Below are 23,962 nucleotides of genomic sequence, written 5' to 3'. Positions count from 1 at the left end.
TTTAATCAGGGTATAATGTGTGCTGATTCAAACTCACATCCTGTTACAGGGCTTTTATACTTGCCGCATCTTTAAATATACTTTTTGTATTCCTTACCTGAATATATGAGCTGCTAATGATGTGTTCATTAATATTATATTTAGAGGTATCTTATCAGAGATTCAATGCAACAAGTCCTTCCAGACTGACAGTGGCCTATCTATGGCTCCTAGAAGGGCTAGGTTAAATTAGTTTTCAGTGGTACAAGTCAAATGGCTGCCACTTCTTTCCAATCAGCATTGTTACATTCTTTCGTTAACTGTTGGACCTGCATCTCATTTATTCATTACATTTCCATTTTTGTGCTGGGAAAAAATGATCTTATTTGGCCTGATCTGTTTGCCTCAGACATATTTGGCTTCACCATGACAGCAGATGGGTATAAAAATACAGGCATGTATACATTTTGCCTCTCTCCTTGGCAAGTGAATTAGCCCACAACATTTTCTGTAGCCTATCTCACATTTAATGTCACAGAAGGGATTCATCTTTTGGCAACGAACATTACTAACCTGAAGAAAAGGGGTCATAAATCCCATTTTCATTTTTTATTAAAATCATACTATGTCAGGGTGTAATTTTCATTTTTTGATACAGTGTAATTTATTCAGTGACCTTGGACCATGTTCCTTTGCTAATCTGAAATGTTAAATCCGTGTACTAATGATTTCTTCCTCTAATACAAGACCTTAAAAAGCTCAGGTTTTAGCTGAATGCTCACTGATGGAAGGAACAATGTTGGTGAATTTTAAGAGGAATAGCAGAAGCCAGTGCAAACTTTTAAAAAATGAAATGATCTGTGAGTTACCCAGAAAAATAAATGTTTATTCTTTTACATTTTATGACTCTAGTATCTTCACACTGAGTACCATTCTAGTACAACCTCATTTAATATCTTTAGTCTCTCGAGTTTAATCATCAATCATTTTACTATAATTAACTCCTGAACAAATATGAAAAACAGTTTAAGGGCAATGTATAAATGAATAAAATTGTTAAACCTAGTAAGATTTTGATAATAATTTCAATCTTCTTTCTAAACAGTCATTTAACCATGACAAATAGTTTTTTCCCCCTAAAACCATCCTTTTATTGGCTGATACAAAATAAGGTAAAGAGAAAATGTAGTCACTTTAGTGGCTGAGGGTGATGGTTGTAATGGCTGCAAACTGTGGCCAGCGTGATCCATCTTCTGGTACAGGCTTGTTGACACTAATGCTTTCTACCACACCCAGCCTAGACTCAATGCCAAGGTTAGCTACCTTCTGTCAAATTATCCTGCCTTGTTTTATGTCATTCTCATCTGTTTGGCGAAACCCCAAGCCTGGATTAATCCTTCAGCCAGATTTCCCTTCTAATCCCAAGCAACTGATCCCTGGTAGAGGAAATCATACGCACTATACCATATTATCTATAGTCTCATGATCAAAACAAACCAACAGCCTAAAATTAAATATTTGGGTATATATATGTGTATCAAAAGTATGTGCTATGTTTTTAAAATTATAGGTCAAACTATTAGTAGGTTGTGCAATTAGGTTAGTAAAGACATGCATTTTTATTTTTAATAAAATATGTGAGAATGGGAAATAGAGATCAGACTGTCTTACCTGTGGTAAACCAAAGTATTGTTTCCTAAAACATGTTTCAGTTATGTGTGTGTATCATGAACTATACCGTAAAATGAAATTCCTACTGTGGTTCAGAATCAAAATAGTTCACTGCCCTAGAACTACTCAGGATATTGGTGAGAAGATGGAACAACTGAAATGCTCAGACACTGCTGGTAGAAATGTAGGGAAGTTCAGTCACTTTAGAAGAAACTGGAGTTTCTTACAAAGTTAAACATACACTTACCATATAGCCCAGTAATTCTACTTCTAAGTATTAACACAAGAAAAATGAAAACATATGATAAAAAGATTAGTACTTGAAAGTTTATAGGTGCTTCATTCACAACAGTCAAAGTACTAGAAGTGACCTAAAGGCCCACTGACTGATAAGTTGATAAACAATTTGAAGTAGATCCGTACAGTGTTAGTATCTTTCAGCAATTAAATATTCTAACTACTGATATACGCAACACATAGTTGAATATGTAAAGGATCATGCAACATGAAAGAAGGCAGCCAAAACCCTCAACATTATATTGTTGTATTATTTCATTTATATGAAAGTCTAGAAGAGGCAAAAAACACAGTGGCAGGAACGTCAGTGGTTGTCAGGAACTAGGGGTGAGGGAAGGCTTCTATCTACAAAAGGGCAGAAGGCAACTCTCAGGCTAATGGAAATGTTCTATCTCATGATTGTGGTTGAGAACACACAACTGTCTACCTTTCTTAATACTCATCAGAATGTAGTTAAAATGAGCAAATTTCATTGTAAACAAAGTATACTTAATAAAGCTGAGTTTAAAAACACTAAGTAAAAAAAATTTAGATGCTTGAAATGGTCAAAAATGTATTCCCTGATAACTACAGTACTGCTAGATTTCTTAACTCAATATTAAATGCAAGTGGTGTATAGTGACTTTTCACTACACTTTTTATTTTTATCTACTTCAGATCTCCTTAATTCATCTTTCATTCATTTATATGAATATAAACATACAGAATATGATTAAACCTTAACCATTTCTGAATGTGGTAAATAGACATGATTTAATTTTTTCCTGTAAGGTGCATATATATATGTATTTTTTTTCCTAAAATCAAGAAAACCATCGTTCTCCCCTCTTTTTGGAGTGATGTTTGTGGGCTTCTTTTTACCTGTGTGAAAAAGTTGCCCTAGCCAATATGAGTCAATTTAAAAATTAGTCTTTTAGAGAGAAAATGTTATTAAATAGATTTCCCACAACGGTAAGTTCAAAGGATAATTTTCTGGTTATTGATCTTTTCCATAAAGAATTTCTTTGTAATCATTTCCCCCCTTTCTCACGAAAAATTGCTTCAACCTTTTCCTTGAAGAGTTCCTCTGAGTCTATTCATCTTCCACCCACTCCTCTTCCCATAACAACTGTTTTCAGGAGAGTCTGAATAGCTGACAAAGCAATAATCATCCTTTCACAGTGGACACTGTTTCCAGGGGAAGATCGGATTGTACTGCAAGCTGCACTTTCAAATCAGCAGGTAAAACCAAGCAGCATCTGCCCTTGATCAGAAAAATTTCAGTGAAAACCAATCAACTAGGACACATAATTACAAACAACTTGGCAAAAATCTAGGTACAGTAAAATTAAAGAACTAAACGATTTGTATGTAAAATATATGTGTGTATATTAGCTTTCCTTTCTTTGGTCTTTAGTGTGGAATCCCATCAGCATGGGATGTTAACTGCAGCTGCATCAAAGTTCATACACTATGGAGTTTCATCTGTCAGACATAAAAAGATGCCATATAGTACTTACAATAGAGAGTTTTCATTATTTTAATATGTAGTTTATTTTCTGAGGCAATGCCTTTGTGTAATATTTTCAACAAGTCTATAAAACACATATGTCCACAAAATACTGGGAAAAAAATTTTATGTTTCTTTTAATTGCTTTTATATGCCTTAAAACACCAGATGACACAAAGTGGTTGAATTATGATGTTAGCAACAAGTTGCCATCTTGGGACATAGATGCCCACCAATGATGGGTAGGTCATTTGGCTCATGGTCTCCGATAACAAGCCTTAATCTGTCAAGATGTCACATTCTTTGTATGTAATACAACCACTTCTTTGGTAGTGGCTATGTTCTAAAACAGGCAGCCGAATCCTTGTAAAGTTGAAATCAACACATCCATAAAGTACATTCATGGTTGAGGGAATACAATCTGGTTTTCTTATGAGAGGAAAGAATGGACGTCTGGACAGGTATCTAGGCACTGAAACTATTTGTGCCTGTAAGATACCATCATATCCCTAGGACTGAAGTAGCAGAGAGCTTCTTGAAGGGCTTACTAAATATCTTTAAACATTATGCCTCCCTAACTATAATACATTTTAAAAGATATGTTTGTTGCAGTGAGGAGTAAATGAAATCTGAAATTCCACTTTATAAGAAGTTAGACACTAAAGTCTGGACAACTTAAGAAAAATTGTACACATGGTTCTGCTCCACTGTATTTCTCTTTAATTACATGGAAGGGAAAGTAGCCTGTGTAAGAATAAGAACACCTAAGGATTTATATCATCACATTTTCAGTCATAAATGCAGTCTCGTTCAAGATAATCTAAAAATGAATAAATCTCATAGGCAGGAAATTTTTTTACAAAATCAAAACTCTAACATAGAAATCAAAAGTTTTCAAAGAATCACTGTGAAGCACAACCTGGAATCAATATTACATTTATCAATAGTCATAGTGAAAATAATAGCATACTACCTCTCATGCTGTATGTTCTACTGTAGGAGAGTAAGTACGTGGAAAATCTGTTTGAATGCTTATAGATTTTCTGCAATCTTGAGTTTCAGATTTTTTAAGAAACCCCATTTGTGAACCGTGAGAAAGCAGGTCTGATACTCCAGAAAAATTCATCTGAGAGAGGCCAAGAGATGCCAATAGACAGGGTGATCAAAACATAGATAAGAAACGTCAGGATGGAGGACATACCTACTTTGCAGTTTAATGTGTCTGCTGTTACACCTCATCTGTCCAAGAAACCCCAAGTTTTGGACATGCACATGGTCACTCTATTCAATCATGGCAGCTTTAAATCTTAGCTGATCGGGTGAGGAACACTTTAAATTGGCCCTATGCTAGCTACGTAGGAGCTGGTTTTGGGATTCTTTCTCTGCTAGACAACTGAAGCTCACCCAGGTGTGTCTAAACATGCCATGCGTGTAGCACTGATGTCGGCAGACTTATTGTAGAAGTACTATTCCTAACACCCATTTCCCGATTCAGGTTAATCACCTGCTTTCTTCTCTTGTTGGGATTTCCCAAAGTCTTCCTAAAGTACTTCAATATCAATGATATGCAGAAATAATTTTTAAAAATACCTGACTTACCTATATCTTCAGGCATGCACATATACTCTTGGCATTTCTTTGTATGATACCGTAAGTTATTGTTTGCATGTGAAAACATTAACATAAATTATCAAAAACTGGAAAATTGTCTTTAATATATTTTGAATATGGAATATATTCATGTGATGAATTTTTTTTTACACATAAAAAGCTACATTCTGTAAGTCACTTTTCTACACCTGTCACCCATCCAATCTCTTCTCAACCCCCACCACCTAAAGGTGTCCATTATTGTTAATTTCTAAAGTATCTTGCTGGAGTTCACCCAGGGAAATATAATTACATTTCAGTGTGTTCATATCCCTGTGTCAACACAAATGTAAAAATAGTGTTCTAACCCCATCTGTTCCTGTTGTCCTATACATCTTGTTTTTTCTTTAATTTAACAAGAGATCCTTTCATATTACTACATAAAGAGCATCTCTGTTTTTCTCAGCTGCATGATATGCTATAGTATGGTTGTCAAGTGTTGTAATTACAAATGATATTATATCATTTTTTATGGGCACATCTAGATTTGTAGGATACATTTTCAAAAATTTAATTTCTAAGTCAACAATTATATAAATTTTTAACACTAATAAACATTGCCGCATTTCTTCCATAGGCATATCAATATACACTTTCTCTAGCAACAAATAATAAAACCTTGCCTTTGCTTTCCTAGGTTTGGATTTTAACTACTTCTATTATTGGGTAAGTTACTTTTTTAAATCTCAGTTTTTTCATCTATAAAAAAAATTTACTGCGTTGCCAAGTCATTACGAGAATTAAACAAGATTATTATATAAAGTGTCGAATACAGTTACCTACCATGTAGTTAATGCTAAATAAATAGGAACAATTGCTTTTTCCCCAGTTTTCAAATCATGATGAACATGATACTTTTTATCTTAATTCAATAACTACTGTTTGCATGGCTTTTCACTTTTATTAGCTACAAAAATCATTATATTAGCTTACCAATTAACTGTATATGGTTAGCAAACATGCTCGAGGCACTCACTCTGCTATTCTTTATGGAATAAACAGAAATCAAAGCACAGCACCTGAACTAGAGAATAACAAATGTAGGACTGAAAAACTGACATAGAAAGACATGGCGTTTATGTTTAAATCTGGGATATAAAATCCACGTAGCTATCTCTGTTCTAAAAAGCATGTAATAACAAGAGTGAAGTGATAAAAATAATTTTAACAAAAGACACCAGGACAAAAAGTATGGTGTAATAAAGCACAGTAAATAATAGCTATAGTTATTAATCATTAATTATATTAATAAATCAATAACATATTTAATAACTATCAATTATACAGATGGCTATTATTAACATGTCTTATTAAATTAATATATTTGAACATAATAAAAATAAATATTAGCAATTATTATTAGTGAGAGTAATAGTATTTGAAGTTAGAAAGCAGAGAAAAGAATGGTAAGTTATCCAGCAGGTGGGAGAAAATTGAAACAGACTCTATCAACAGAAAAAGAGAAGGAAGCTGATGTGCACCACAGAACCCTAGAAAGGGCCTTTACAATAGGCCAACAGAGAAAATGAAATATAAACAGACTATGTGGCTTGATAGTGACTGGCTACACAGTCAACATTATGCAAACATAGGGCATTAATGCAGTGACTATTGATCTAACCCCAAATTATGTTATGCCTGTAAGAAAAGAAGGGAAGTGTGTGTGACCTGAATCATTGCCAAGAGTAGGGGGTCAATAAAGAATACAAGAAACTGAAAAAATAAATAGTAGTATAAACATGTCATTTAGAGACAGAGATAATTACAAAATCACACAGTTAAAGGTTTTGAATGTTGTCACCTCTGGGGAAGGTAAGTGGAAGGATTTTGGGGAAAAGATACAATGCTATTTTTCATCATTAGGCTTGCAGATTTATTTGAATTTTCAAACTATATGTATGAGTTATTGTGAAGCAAAAAAATTAAAATAAAGAGGAAAAAGGGAAGGCTGTTAAGCTAAATGTAGAAAGAGAATGATGCACCTTTTCTTTAAGCAAGATTAGAACGAGCTGTGAGGTGGGCAAGTTACTTCTTTAGAGGTACAGCTAGCCTTCTGTACAGGAAATTAGTAGCACACACTGTTTAATATACTTATGGAAACTCAAGATAACACTGATTAGTTCTTTGATTGTGCTTTTAAAGATGTTAAAATTTTTTCTAACCAATTGGCTTCCAGGATACTTCTCTCCCCATCCCCACCTCCAACATAAAAATGACTAGCACACATTCTCAGATACCTTAGGGAAAAAGCAGGGAAGGAAGACAATGAAAAGACCTGGTATTAAGGTCTAAAGAAGAATTTCCTCATAGTTCACCCCATCACACAGATACAGATATACCCTCACACATCATACAGTACCACTTCTGCACTCCACCCTCCATCCCAACCATTAAACACTGGGACCTCACAATAGATTTGAAACTACTTTGTAGCCCAGAGCAATATCAGGTCACTATCTCGTAATCAAAATCCTCTTGGGTTTGAGAAAGTGTTTGTATTTAATACAGTCAACTATGGCCCACGTTGGGCCTCAGAAGGCAGTTAGAATCAATACAACATGTTATACATTCTTAACCTTTAAAGTATGTTCTCATCTCCCTTCCAATGAGTATATCCTTTCCCAAATTTTTGTCTTGGAATCTTAAACATTCACTTGAAACAGACTGTTTCTAAATTGATATTAAGCAGCATACAAGATACTCTTTTCTATCTTCTGATTAATAAAAATATGAGTCACATGTTTAAATTGGAAAGCAGTTGAGTAATGCTGCATTTTGAGTATCATCATAGGATCTTACATACAGCAGGATTTGGGGACTTAGTCATGGCCACTCATATCTTTAGCAGTAAATTCAGGCTTAGGACCTAGGTGGAGGTTATTATTACTTTATTGGCCGCCCCTTAGGAGAAAAATTTTAGCATGAATTCAACATAGGTAATATGTTCCAAGAAGAACTGCAAATAGGATCTATGTCACCTGTTATTTCATTCAAAAATAAATCTCTTTCATTTATCTCTGTCCTTTTAAGGGAATGATTACCTTGCTTTGCCACTTTTTTTCTTCCCAAACACTCACATTTTATTTGTTGGATGGTCTCTCTTCCCTTTATTTCTACTTGACCTAAATCTCTCTATTCCTTGAATTACCTCGAATGATCTTTCGGTTTCCATCCCTTGTTTGTATTTGACTTTCACTGTTGGTACTAATTTTAAAACAAAATGAGTTTTAGATCACTAGAAGTCTCACATAGGTAGTCTCTGCCTTGAACTTCTTCCCTGACCTACACTGATATTGCTCTATAAAGTTGAAGCTGCTAAAAAAAAAAAACTTTCAAAGTGTTCAGAGGAATTTAAGAAATATGTTTTCTCTCATATTTGAGAAACTCATTAGTTCATCTCACTTAATGTCAATGATGACGATGATGATGACAAGAACAGTGATTGGTAATACGATAATCATGGAGACAACAAGTAGCAGACATTGCAGTGGTAGCAGTGCTGATGGTTGCTGGTGGTGGTGGTAACAGTAGGACTGCAGTATTGCAGCAGTAGCAGTGGTGGTGGTAGCAGTCATGGTGGCGGTGGTGGTAGCAGTGGTGGTGGCGGTGGTGGTGATGGTGGTACTAGCGATGGGGCTGGTAACAGAAGCAACAGCAGTTCCAGCAGCAGCAGCAAGTACTCAATACTGGGCATTCAATCACGTTTTCCCCACCACCCTTTACACATTCTTTTTAAAAGGTTGAGTCTTACATTAACTTGTGAATATTCAACCAGTTTTGAGCCACTAAATGGAATTTTATACACAAATGAAAAGTAAAGTTTCAAGAAATTAAATAACTTCTCCAAAGTTACCTGGGAAAATAATTAAAAGAATTCGACCTTGGTAAATCTGATTCAAAAATGCATTCCCTTAAATTGCTCTGTATCTTAAGTCCTCATGTTTTATAAGCACTTCTACCAAGACTTTCCATTTGTATTGAGATAGGAAGAGTACAAGTTATGGCTTCCCTTCTTCCAATGTTCCTTAAAGATCCCAATATTCTAAATGAGACTGTTTCTGGTATGTCATACATCAAGTAGTATTTATGAAAGTTAAAGAATGGGAAACCATGTCATTCATTTTTATATACTTCCAGAATCCTATGAAACACCATGCACACTAAGTGGTGACAAAATTGGACTGAATCAGATGACTGGAAAACCTGATTTGCTCCATGATGTCCACTCTGCTGGAACACGGGGCTGCTAACATTCAATTAGTTGTTCCCCACATCTCAAATAAGGCAATCAGACTGTGTTCATGACATGGTAGTAAATGTGCACAACCCATTCTTTACATTTTGTTTTGATAGGTAACATTGCCAAGTGATATAATCTGCTCACTTTGATAAGATAACATTGGTTTTATTTTTTTAATTAAACCCTTTTTGTTTTCTTGCTTATTTTGTTATCAGTGATGAGGTCTGTGGTTTGGGGAATTTCACAGAGAAAGAAACAGTTCCCAAGGGGGTAGTCTAGCTCAAGTAAAGTAAGAAAAATGATGTCCATCTGTCCATAGCAAAGCAGTCCAGAATTACCTTCCCCAGCTGTTAAAGGCAAATCAGGCACAGGGACACATTTTGGCAGTGCGACCATCACTGCGCCTTGCCGTACTTCTGCCAAGGGATACTGATATGTTAGACAAGTATCCGTGGTATGCATCACAGCGACGTTCAAAGACATGTACGATCTGCCCCGTCGGTTGTTCACACATGGGAAAACTAGTACAATACAGAGCGATCCAGCTCTACAGTAATCCAAGAGAAATGTCTAGAAGAAATATAGATGAATTCCTGGTCATAAAATAGTGGTGAGTCACGTGCACATACACAACCCTTCATTAGTTACATCTGCTAAAATTGCTTTCAATGCACAGTTTCTGGCACGAGATGGAAGGAAAAGGAAAAACAGGCAGCCAGCAGGAAACAGAAAGCCGTCCACTTTGATGACATTTTCCTTAAAATAAAAAAGAGTTACAATAGGCAAACGTGAAAAAAAATTACACAAGCACAAAGAGCAATTTTCTTGGCTACTTATTTTCAGCCTTGCCCCTGTTATTTTAGTACTGAGTTCAGAAAACAGTTTGTTTCTTTACTCCCTACTTTTGTTTTGAGTGGGATACTGAAGTCAGGGTGTTATGATGTACAGGAGAAGGGAAACTACTGTTACAAAAAAACCGCACATGGCCCTAAAAATCTAACCGGTGATTATCAGGTAAAAACAAAGAGAGCGACATCCTATCATGAAGACAATCTAGTCCTGGGGCCTCACTTTCTAGGTGATGGACTTGAGGTCCAGAAAAATTAAGTCATTGCTAATTAGTGTGCAAGCTAGATAAGTGCTGTGCATTGCCCAGATATTGCAAGCCATTCAAAATCAGTCTAAAGCATTATTTAAAGCCATCGATCAAAAAAAGGGTCCATGGACACAAAAATACACTATTCAGCCCAGTACATCTTCTGGCAAAAGTATAAAAGTTGGTTTCCTGCAAATCATGGTGGTAGTCCTAACAGCTACTAACCTCTGAACCCAATGTTCTCTTCTGAAGCCACTACAGATAAATCATATTTTGAACCTAAATACAATTTTGACTTTCCTACCTTTTGAGGCAGTCAAATGTTTATGGCTAGTTAGTGTCCTAGGAACTAGATGCTAGGTGAACAAAGAAAAGTAATCAATCCTTGATCTTTAATCTCAAAGAATCCATGTGGTGATCTGAAGACAGACTGTTACAATACAGTGAATTATGGGAGATGAAGAGACAGCAGTGACGTAGCCTGAAGAGAGGGGGCAGATTAGGAAAGCCACAGACAGCTTTTCCTTTGTCTTAAATTCATTATAAGCTTTAAGGAGCTAGTTCTAGCATTGGCTAGTTTGAACCTAATGTTCTCCCTAGGTAAAACCCTCATTACTTAATAAACCAAAGTTATTAATTCCTATACAGCTTTTATAGTCTTTCAAATCCATCCTCACATATTTGAGAATGCCAGTTCTAGAGAGACAAAGCTTCCCTCTCAGAACACTTGCCTGTTCTCTGACTGGGTCTTACTGAGGTAAGGATAAGTTAAATATTTCCCTGTAAGAGAGAGTCACATACCTTTATAATAAAGATGAGAAAAAAAATCTTTTACCTGGTTTCAAAAAAGCCTTTAATTGCACCCTTTTAGTAAGTCGGAGGATTTTTCTAAACATACACAATGAGGCTAAGACAGATGCATGACATATAATTATGTGGAAATCTGACCATATTTTAACCATCTTTTGAGTACGTGTTTTCCTTCACTGCAACCTCATAGTAAACCTTACAGTCAGGATGGGGACATAAGACACACTCAAAGTGTAGGCTTGGTATTTCAGATGTACTCTATCGAAGAAGGATGGAGAATAGGGTGACAAACCTCATAGATGATCCATTCAAATATTTAACTATTGAATGCACCATGACTGACATTTCCTCTAGTGCTGAAGACTTTTAGTCCCAAATTCCAGTGCCTTTTACCAAAAAGAATCAATTCACAAGACGTTCAGTGAGTTCTCAGGATACCTGCCCCTCTATCACAAAGCCCCATCAGCAGAAAGGTCACCTACTACAGGCATCATGTAAAAACCTGCTTTCATTATGCATTAAGTTTGAATATGTGAAATCGTCTCTTTTAAAGAAATAAAAGAAACTCCCTGTTGATTGAGATTTCATCTAGAATGGCTTAAATTTTGCAGAGTATTATTCTTAGGGATATTCATTGGCTTTTCTTGGGAAAAAAATGACTGGTAAATAACGCATGGGCTTCAAGATATGTGTGGATAACTACTTCTACTGAAAGACTAATATGTTTTGAGCAAAGCATTCAACTTTATGTGCTTTTTCTCATTTAATCCTCTCTATGATATTATAGGGTAAAACTTTATTACCTTCACTTTATGGGTGAGGAAACCAGGATTAAAGAAGGGTGAGTCACTTGTCCCAGATCTGATATTCAATGCATCTTTGGAGGTGGAGGGATGATTTAAAACAAGCCATCTGACTCCAAAGACAGTGTTTGTAATTGCCTCTTGCAGTCATGAAAATAAAGAGGAAAACCTTCTTTTTGGTAAAATTTGTCATGAATGACTTATTTTGAATGATCAGAGGAAGCCCAGAGATGATTTTAATCAATGCTCTCATTTTACAGATGAGAAACTGCCTTTAAACTTCTCTTTTTATTTTTATTGACATAACATAAATTATAAGAACCTATATGTCTGGGAAGTTTCAAGTTTATTTCAATAAATACTGCTCAAATGCTCTTGCTTTAAAAAATCAAATAGGTAAAAAGTATTATCTTCCTAAGAAAACAGCTATTTATACTGCTCTGTGGCCTCTTCCAAGCTTTATGTTTAACAAACAATGCACACAACGGAGATGATCGTATCATCACACTGTGTATTACTTTTCTCACAGTACATTGTTTTCCATGTATCTGAGTAGTCTACACATTCATCATTTTAATGGCTATGTAATATTCTATCAAGCTGATGTACCATAAAACTAATTCACTGTTTTTATAAAACATCTGACTTAATTTACTAAAAGCAAACTAAGTTTGTGTGAGCATGTATTAGAAACTGCTAGACGTATATTCAATGAAAAAAATCATTGCAGAAATAGGCAGATTGTTATCTATGTTCCACATACCTGATTTGGGAGAAATGCTTTAATGAAATGCATAGAGCTCTATTTATTCTGATTTGAGATTCTGAGGTCTGGAATAGCAATTCTTTATCTGTCATTTGTAATACAGATTATTGTTATTATGATTATATATGAAGCTTGGTGAATGCACCCTGCACTGTATGAATATATCATACAGATAAAGTAGGTCTCTGCCCCAAATGCTTATGAAAAAATGAGAAAAAAAATGGGTAAAGTACAGATAATTGTGAACATTGAACAGAGATGCATTTTACTAGATAAAGACTTCACAGAAAATGTAAGATTTGAGAATGATTTTAAATGGGAAAGGAAAGTTCCTAGATAAAAAATAAATTTACAGTGATGACATCTCCAGGTTTATTTTTAACCAGCTGATGGACTTGACTGAGTGCTTCTCTCAAGGACATAATTTAACTTCTGCAATTCTCTATTATCTGAGAGAAGCTTATCTGCCTTTTGTGGGCCAATTAACTCTCAGACGACTAGATTTTCTGTTTACTTATCCCCAACTAGACTTGTTTCTACCTTCCCTGATATTAGCATCTGTGATGCTGAAGTCAAATTTTGCTTAATGTACGTGTGATGTGCTATTAATCCTTCAGATAATACATTTCATTTTCTACTTGCTGAAATTCAAAAGGTCAAGGAAATGAGGAGGAGGTTTGATGGCATTGCAACCACTGAGATTGCGTGATAAGGAAATATTTCATAAAGAAATCAATGTTTGATCCAAGTATTGAAGGAAAATTAGAATATAGTAAAGCCATCAAGAGAGGATAGGGCATCTCACACAGAGAAGCATGAAGGTGTGAAACATCATGGGAATGATACATGGTGTCTATGATATCTATAAACATAGATGAATATACATATAAATGTTTACAAATGAATTATTAATATTACATTAAAATACACAATATATTCAAAAAGTCACATGGTATGTTCAATGTGATACTCCTTGTTAATGGTGCAGTTAAAAGGGCTGTTCAAAAGTGCAGTGAATACAGTGCATTAACGAAGGATTCCCGTCAATCTTTGCATATGCATCTTGATTCATTGCCTTAGTTGAATTACACCTCTGATTTTTCATTGAATAAATCTTCATATTTAACATATCTCATAAAAAAGCCAGAGTGTTCAGAAGTAAATATAAATAATAATAAAAAAAACTCTCCTATCTGTGTTTCCAGATTTTATGTCAATGCTCTAGGACTTGGTAATAGTTCAGTATGGCTAGTGGGTGGGATGTACATTGAGGAGAGAAGCAGGGAAGGCAGGCAGGCAGGAAGAAAGGAAGAAGGAAGGGAGGGAGAGAGGGAGGGAAGACAGACATGTATTTGTAGAGGGGCCCCTGCTATTTCTGCTATCTTAGCTGTATTAGTTTCATTTTGCTGCTGTAACAAATTACCACAAATATAGTGGCTTAAAACAACATAAATATATTTTCTTATAAATCTGAAGATTAGAAGTCCAAAGTCAGATTCACTAAGCTAATATCAAAGTATCAGCAATTCTGGTTCCCTCCTAAGGCTCTGAGGGGAGGCTTTTTCAGTTTTAGAGTCTAACTATATTCTTGAGCTTATGGGCTCATCCTCTATTTCCAAAGTTCATCACTGCAACCTCTGCTTCTGCCATCATATCACCTTCTCTTCTGTAGTAGCATCTCCCTCTGCCTCCGGCTTAAAGGACACTTGTGATGATATCATTGAGCCCACCTGGATACTCCAGGATAATTCCCCCATCTTTAGACCTTCAACTTAATCACACCTGAAAAATCCCTTTTGCCACATCAAATAAAATACTCACAAGGTCCAGGGACCAGAAAGTGGACATCTTGGCAACGGGGAGCATTATTCAGTCTCCCATACCAGCAAAGGCCATTCTAGACCAATCAGCCCCAATGCAATTGCCCAGTGATTTCAGCCACGTGAGTGAAACTAGTTGAGCCCAGCCAGATTAGCTCAGTTTAGCCCAAGCTAAATTACCCACTGGCAGGATATTGAGCTAAAAAAATTGTTTTCAAGCTACTACGTTTTGAAGTGGTTTGCTATGTTAAACAGGTAAAGAATTCAATTTGCAAAATACCTGAGGAAACTGTGGGGTTATCCAGGTGGACAAATTGGCAAGTAAAATTATGGATCTTGACTTGAGCTAGAAATTGAAGGTCAACTAACTGAATTTTAAACTAATAAGAAAAATGCACAAACTTGATTCCTACACTATGAATTCATATTAGTAGCACCATGCTTACGATCTAATGGGAAGAACCTGGGGCTTTGAGATTCTCCTATTCCTAAATTCTGAATTATAATTTCTCTCTTTTGAAAGGGTGAGTACCAGGCTCTTAAAAGAATGTGTTCCTTCACAATAGAGATTATGGTTTCAGCTTCTGTCTTTCAACTCAGAGCCCTACCTTGAGAAGTTGCTGTGATGACACAATGAGATACAGTATATAAAAATTTATAATAAAGCCAGACACCCAGTAAAATGCCAGTGGGTGTTATCCGTTATTATTATCTCTCTTCACAGGGCTTGCACACAAATGAGGGCTCACCATCACCCAGGAAACCATGGGCTACTTCTACTGAGTAAGCCTGAGGAATGCCTGGACTTTCTAAAACCAAGTCTTCTCATTTCGTCTTTGCTTTGAGAGCTTCCTTTGTGTCATGGTAATTCTACAAAGAATATATAGTTCAAAAAGAAGTGAACTAGGTTTCTAGTCTTAGATCTGCTGCAAACTAGCTTTGTCACTTTAAATAGGTCAACCTCTCTGGGCCTCACTTTCCTTGGGTTCTAATATTTATTTAGTCAGCTTCACAATGCCACTGTAAGGACCAACTGGGTCAATTAATCAATCAAATAGATGAACTGAGCACTAATGATGGCCTTGGCAATGTGATGCCTATTTTGAAAACTCAGAAGTAAGTTACTGCCAGATTCAGCTTTACAAGCTATACCCTTTGTCTTAGTCAGCTAGAGCTGCTCTAACAGAATACCATAAACTGGGTGGCTTATAAACAACACAAATTTATTTCTCACAATTCTGGAGGCTGTGAAGTCCAAAATCAAGGTGCTGGCAGATTCAGTGGCTGGTGAGGGCTCACTTCCCGGCTTACAGACATCCTTATTTTTGCTGTGTCCTCATGTGGCAGAAGGAGCGAGGGATATCTTTCAGGTCTCTCCTATAAGGGGACTAATCCCATTTATGAAGGGCTAAGTCCTCATGACTTAATCACCTTCCAAAGGTCCCACCTCCAAACACCATCACATAGGAGATTTAGGTTTTAACACATGAATTTTGGAGAGACACAAACATTCAATCTAGTAGCAGCCCTGCTCATGCACCTACAATGGATGTTCCCAGGTTAGTAATAATGCTCTAGAAAAAATTAAAAAGTACCTTCCAGGTTCTGCACACATAGCCTAAGCTGGCCTGCCGTAAACACAGACATTATCTTAAGGTTTGCATTTAATATTGAAAAACCATACAAAAACATGGTCGAGAACACACATTTACAAATTGTCCTTCTTCAAATTTACTAGAATTAGAGTTAAGGGGGTTAAAAAAATCCTCTCAACCCTCAAAGACAAAAAGAATAGGAGTAGAAATAACTATAGTTAAGACATATCAAGAAAATTTTGAAAGCTGAAAGCAGATGGACAATTCTTTACTGCAGATGAAAGAAGAGTAAGAATCTTTACGATGGAAGCCAAGAAACAAGTTGTTTCTGGTCACAGAATCCAGGAAAGTTCCTGGAATTATAGGTAGCAGATATCTTTAAAAATTCAGTGGGAGCAGAGATGTGAAGATTGGTTGAAAGCCTGTATGTAGTTAGATCTCTCAATCCACTCCTGTAAAGCATGACAAATACACTCCCCTCCCAATCTTACACACACACATAGACATATACGAGAGAAGACAAGGCACTTAATCTCTGGAGTGTTTGAGTAAGAGGGCTTCTTTAAGAACAGTAGTTCTCAATCAGGTTCAATTTGTCTCCCAGAGAAAGTTTTTGTTTTGAAACCCCAAATGGGGTGGGGGGCACAGGGAGTGGTGTTACTGGCATCTAATGGGTAGAGGTCAGGGATGCTGCTAATGTCCTTACAATTACAGGATGGTCCAAACAACAAAAAGTTATTCAGTCCTAAGCACCAATAGTGCAGAGGTTGAGAAACACTGCTCTAGAGTATCAGAAAAAGTTGAGAGTGGGATGAAATACTAAAATCAAAAGAATTAACTGAGTATCTATGCACTAAATGGTGAGATCTATGTCTTGAGTTATGAGACTCCATCATCCTCCCTTTACTCACCTAGCTCAGCTGAGATACCTGACAATTTGCTTTACAAACTCCTGGCAGGCCATTAGAGGCTTCCTTTCTAGGGAAAACACTGTCTAGAAGAAGAGACCTGTGGATTCTAACAGCAGGAGCCTCCCTCCAGCTGAATACCCTAGTCTTCAAGTGAAGTTGAGACCTTGTGCTTCAATATAAATGGACAGCATTGAGGAAGAGTTATGACCTGAAAGATATAGACCAAAATAGAAAAAGGAAGGAAGGAGGGAAGGAAGGAAGGAAGAAAGAAAGGGGGGGAGGGAAGTAAAAAAGAAATCAAACCAAAGTAAGAAAAAGAAAAAGGAAAAAACAAACAAACAAACCTACCTTGAAGGAAACAGAAACAAGGCAGGAAGTAGAAGGAAAAAATTGCTTAGTATCATCACAGGTTTAAGTGAAGCTACTAAGACTATGAAATAGGCGAAAGATGTGGTAAGAAAGGCATATTCAGAGAACAAAAAGGGAACTCTAAACATTTACAGACAACATGGAGGAAAACGCCCACAAAGATTAAAGACACTGAGATATTATTCACCAGGGCTTGCCCTTACGGATTGACAGCTGCTGGTGTTTCTTATTTTCCACATAAATATGATTTATGTTTATTTACACCTCACATTACTCCACAAAGAATAGCACACAAATAATTCATACAAGTATTTTGTATAAACAATACTTATAAAATGGAGATGGGTAACTAATAAGCAGAAAGAAAACCAGTATGAAGGAAAATAAAGACATTTTGATCATAAGTCAACAGAGAGGTTATAGTTTAACTTCAGATTTACTTCAGTAAATTTAAAAATGAAAGGGCAGTGGTATAAATCAGCCTTGTTTGTGTAAACACAGTGACAGAGAGGTTTTCTTCTATCTCTTCTTATTATATTTACTTGGAAAAATATCAGAAATCCCAGTTTCCATAGCTTTTTGATCTGCATAGGGCTGAATAACATAAACTTCTCCGGGGTATTTAAAATCTGCTTCACTTTACACTGATTCTACTCTCGTGCAACTTTCAAGGTCAGGTGTGACTTACAGCAAGTTACCCCTGTACCAAGATGTATCTTTCAACTCAGTGTTGGGCATAGTTCTTACAAAGCTCTCGTACAGGGGTTGTCTGATGCTTTTATTAGAGGAGGGCCATCTACTGCTAACCTTAGGCATTCTCAACAAGCCAGGAAGTTTGAAGACTGTACTGTTGAGGACTGACTTTACTAATAATGAACCTGAGTTCTATACTTCAGTAATACTTTTCATCTGAGTCCTGAAATACTTTGTGACTTAAATGAATTAAGCCCTGTAAGATCCTTTGAGCTAGAGAAGACTTGTTTGTGACATAGAAAATCTAAGGAAGAAAGATGTAGTTAGTTTTAAGTTTAAAAAGTAAAATCAAACATCGCCTTTCCTCTCTCATTTTCTGTTATGTCCCACCTCTCTCTACACCCTCCTCTCTTTTCCCTTGCCCGTCTGTCTTCTGTGGTCTTTTTCTTTTCCTGCCTTACCAGCATTCTCATATTCTCAGACCTCCACCCGAACATGATGGAGGTCTTTCTGTGTGAATCGGAACAAATCACTGAATCAATGTGGAGTTGGAATTAGGAGAGGGGATCCCTTTCCACATGACTTTGTTTATTCCATTTGGGAAGGTGACTATGTAATCCTTTCCTTCTGCTAAACTCCTTCCTCTGCCTGCTGTCCCATTTGCTAGGGGAAAAAGCAGTGAACACTGTGAGTTCTGGCTTCTCCTCTCTCCCCACTGTCTCCTACTTGGACATGGTGCTCAGGTCAGGTGGCCCTCCCATTCTCAGTGATGGGAGAATGAGGTTGTCTCAGGATAACCAGACTCAATCTCAGAGCCTTCTAGTCAGCCTTGGGATTTGGCACAGCACTCAATGACTGACTAGTAATAACTTAGAATCAGAGTACCATTGGCTTGGGAAAAACGATCTCCACCACTTTAGTCTGAGCAGAAAGAATTCTCTCTCTAGTTCAGGGCTAGGCCAACTGTAGAGCGCCAAGTCTGGCTGAGGCCTTGTGATGGGTGATTTCACGCATCAGCTTGGAGGTTGTTTGGGGGTGAGATTTGTATTTCAGTTGGTGGACTTTGAGTAAAGCAGATTGCTCTCCACAGTGTGAGTGGGCCTCATATACTGTTCCTAACAGAACAAAAGGCAAGGGACAAATTCTGCAGCAGACAGCCTTCAGGCTTGAGCTGCACATCGGCCCTTTTCCTGGGGTCTCCAGCCAGACAGCTCAAGGATTTGAACTGCAGTATTGAATTTGCCCTGGGTCTCCAGCCTGCTGGTCTACCCTGAAGATTTTGGACTTGCCAGCCTCCATCATTGTATAAGCCAATTCGTTAAAATAAATCTCTTTCTATAATGTACACTTCCCGTGCTTCTGTTTCTCTCGAGAACTGTGGACAATAAAGGCCTGTTTGTGTAAGTAGAATGTTACTGGAAGACAGCCATGTCCATTCGTCCCTGTATGGTCTACAGAACTGCTTTCTCACGACAGTGGCACATGTTAGGAACCACAACAGACATTAAAGGACCCACAAAACTGAAAATATATACTACCTGGTTCTTGACAGAAAACGTTTGCCAACTCTTGCTAGAGCTGATTCCCTAGCTGAGTGTCTCTTCCAAATAAGAAAATACTGGATGATCAGAAGCACCCCCCCCAACTTGGGCTGCTAGCTTTCCCTTATTCATTGTGCCTTGTCTATTTGAGCATTTAGGATATAACCATATCCATCTCTGTGTCTCACCCATGAGGGTGACCTCCTTGAGGTCAAGGGCTGTTTTACTGTCCTATCTGTTTTTGTTTGGAATTTTGTTCATGTTCAGAATCTAGTAAATATCTTTTGAGGAAATAAAAGACTAAAGTAATAGCAACTGACATTTGCTAATTAAGCCCCTGTGATGTGCCTATCTCTATGTTACATACATTATACATATATTATAAGCTATTTACATACATTATCTCATTGAAGTCAGGCAACAGCTCCATAATTATCCCCATTTTGCACATGTAGAAACTGAGATGGAGGGAGGGTGTGACTTGCCCATGGTTATACAGCCAGGAAAGTGCAGAGCTGGGATTTGAGTCCAGACAATCTGATTCCCAAGCCCAGACTCTGACCTACTAAACTCCTCCTCCCCAGAATGAATAAAGCTGCAGTTCTGGGTCCACCTTAGATTTTTTATTTCTGTAAGATCTAAAAGCTATTATTTTAACAAAATCCATATAATATATTTTAAAGTTCAGGGTGCCTGATTAGTCCCATTAATGTATATCTTTGAAAGCAGCCTGTCTTTACCTTTTCTCTTTATAAAAAAACTATAGTAAAGACATTTTTAAAAGGAAACTGAAAACAGACCCACTTTGATGCCCGTTGCTAGGATCCCCTTTTTATTATGCAACGCAGCGCCTGTGCCTTGTGCTCTGAGGACCGCTAGTGTCTCTCAGGCATAGCTGATGATCACAGGTACCTCATGAATGGAAAAGACTTGACAACAATACAAATGATCACAAGCCTCATTTCTTCCCTTTCTGCTTTATGGCGCCGTGGTGCTGCAAACAAAGCACACAAAAAACTATTTACTTTTTGGTTCAGGTAGTTCCCAGTTATATTCATTTGATTTCAGCACATCAGAAAAATCTTCTGATCACTGGAGTCATCAGACATGGAAAAAGGCATTTACAGCACCACATGAGCCAGCTGACGGTCCTGAAATTTCTAGGGGATGCTCTTACAGTAATAAGGAATTACCAGATCACATAAAAACACTTCTACCAATACATGGAAGGACTATAAAATAGGGAAGTTTCTTTACATGACCCTTAGTCTGCCAGTGTTACTGTGGTGGGAGGAACAGGCATTGGGTAGACTATTGGGGAATGCATACAACCTTCTTGGAAACTATGTAATACTGTCCCTAATGCTAGTTCCCACCTATTTTTAGGGTTGGCTCTTAAGATGCCAGAAGCAGCAACAGGATGATTTACAAGACCTATAGCAGAAATAACAGTAGTAATCATATTCCACTGAATGTTTCAGGGAGTCCCTGTGATAGTCTCTTTATATATATTTCCTACAACCTAAGAAGAAGAGAACCTCTTATTCAAGAAAATTCTATCATCCATGATACAACTGGGCAGTTGAGAGTCAATGACTGAATGAGTCTTCTGAGACCACACAGCTAATAAATGGAGGAAATGGGATATTAATTCGGTTCTGTCCATCTCCTAAGCCTCACTCATTTCACTATTCACAGTACTCCAGAAAGGACACACTTGTCAAGCTCTGTTACCTGGGAACAGCAGACACTGTAGGACTGACAAATGAATATGCTTTATGCCTCATGGTGATCTCTTCTCAATGCTTAAAGATTTGGAAGGGATTAAAAAAAATCTGTCTAATCCTCTATACACCCCAAATAAAGTAAAAAGTTACTGCATGATCAGAGAGTAAGGACATACCTTCTAACTTTTTCTTCTGGGGATAGTTTATAGCTCAGATAAGGAGAAATTGTTTTCTGCCTGGGCAGTCTAAAGAAAGGACCAAAGGTATCCAATTTAGAGGTATAATTTGAACAGCTACAGGGGAAAAAGAAGAAAGAAAACTATGGAATTGCAGTCAGAAAAGTTCATAGCTCTAGTTTCTTTGCTTACTATATACCTCTGGAAACTTTTTGAGCATCTATATTTCATATTATAAGATGAAAATGAAAATAATAATATTGGCTCACAAGATGGTTAATAAGTGAGATGTGATAGTATAATTTGATAACAATAAAGTGTAATACAAATGTTAGCTATTGCTACTTTAGTTTCATGACCATTTTTATTGTATGAATACATTTGTCTTATGGCTAGGCATGGAAGTGTCAGGGAGACCACAGAAAGTGGGAGTTCACAAAGAAAACACTGCTGTAGAAGAATTTAAAATTCTAACTTGTTTCATTAACAACTTAAATTATACAACTAATTTGTTTTTCCACAAAACAGACTGACTTGGCAAATTTAACATTTCACCAGGAAAATATCACTAACTTCCTGGGTCCGTTGCCATGAACATTCAGCATCACTATGGTCTCTTGTAAAAAGTACATTATTTATGAAATGCTCTTTAAGCAGAGAAGAGTATCATTAGCATTTTTATACCTGAGTTTCCTTGTCCTTTCAAAAGGAATATATATACTTTAAAGCATGTTTCAAGAAAATGCCTCCAATGTAAATAGAATTTTAGGTGTACTTCTTTTCAATACTCCTTCTAGTGTTCTCTTGTGGAAAGCTCTAAAAAGGTAATCCTTTTAAGTTGAAAAAAGGATACTCCCTGAGAAACCAAAGATTTCTCTAGTAAAAGCTTTAGTTTAAGACAGGAAACTGTTGCTTTTCTAGGTAAGTTTTAGAGAGAGCTAAAGCACACATTCAGTTGGAAATTGAACATGGTTTTTATGTATGGGGTCTTTGTCTCAGATAGACTATACTCTTGGGCTGGCTTCGATCTACTAATTCTTAGATTCAGAGTATCTCAGAATTTTAGAGTCTATGGCTCAATGGATTTAGAAGCCACATTTTTCTTTCTTTCATCTGAAATTTAAATTCCCTCCCTGGAACCTGACCAGTGACTGGCCAGTTTGTGCTTGAACTCATCCACAGACAGAGGGCATTGGTCCATACATGTGTGCATTCATTCATACTAGAATCATCTTTTGCCATGTACCTAACATTGACATGAGACTGTAGGGAATACAAAATAAGGAGAGGATATAATCTTTGAACAGGGTCAGTTGTCTTCTTTTAGTTCCATGTAAACAATGAAAAACCACTTAGTGAAAAACTCCCTTTAATTTCATGTGATTTGAAATTCACACCAGTGATCCTATTATTTCTTTCTAACTCAGCATAAACTTATACCTAACAATTGCCTTCTACCTGTCTAAAACCATGCTTTAAGCTCTTGCCTGCATTATCTTAATTAAGTTTATCTTTTATCTGGACTCACTTTATCTGAATGACTACAAAGTCTTCTGTCCTTACTTCTACTACACTTCCAGAAATTGTCAATACCAATGTGGTTATCAATGTAGCAATATCCTCCCATGCTTTCTCCTGATTTCACTGCTCTCTGCTGACCTCACTCACTAAGGGGTTTGCACATCATCATCTTAAGATTTTGGGGCCCTAAATCTATTCCCTTCCTTACCTGCCACACCTCTCACTACAGTCTAATCTTTCTCAATTGTCAGTCTCATCCATTGTACTCAAGACTTCAACTCCTCCCTAGTCAAGAAGTGTTCCCTTCTTACCATCTACTCCATGGTCAGTGACCCTTATTCTTTCCTTTCTACCACCCTGGAAAGTGCTGCCTTCACCCACTTACATGGAACCCAGCTATCCACTCTCAAACTAGCCTTCTCCTCACTGTGGTCATCTTCATTATCAATGCTGAAGACCACGTGCCTCTCAGGAAACAAGTCCAAGTGCAGCCCCAGGGGGAGGGCCTCTGGCTCTGTTGTCAGTGGTATCTTTCACAGCAATCAAATCAGACCGCAGATAACATCATTTGACATTTTTGATCTTCCCTTTAGATTAGCTGTTTACCTTTGATAACGCACATAATCCTGTTGTTGGAAAAACGTCTTCTCTTGAACTGCCCCAGATCCTGTAAAGCAACTCAAAGCCTCTCCTTCTTACATGTTCGATTTCTTCCACTGTGGCAAAGAAGTTCTCTGGAACGGCCCTACCAATACAGTGGTCACTGTCAGTGCCCGTCCTTATTTGCTTCTGATATGCTTTTTAAACA

This window comes from Vicugna pacos, chromosome 1 (genome assembly GCF_048564905.1).
Source record: "Vicugna pacos chromosome 1, VicPac4, whole genome shotgun sequence".
Lineage (NCBI taxonomy): Eukaryota > Metazoa > Chordata > Mammalia > Artiodactyla > Camelidae > Vicugna > Vicugna pacos.
This window is presented reverse-complemented; position numbering follows the sequence as displayed.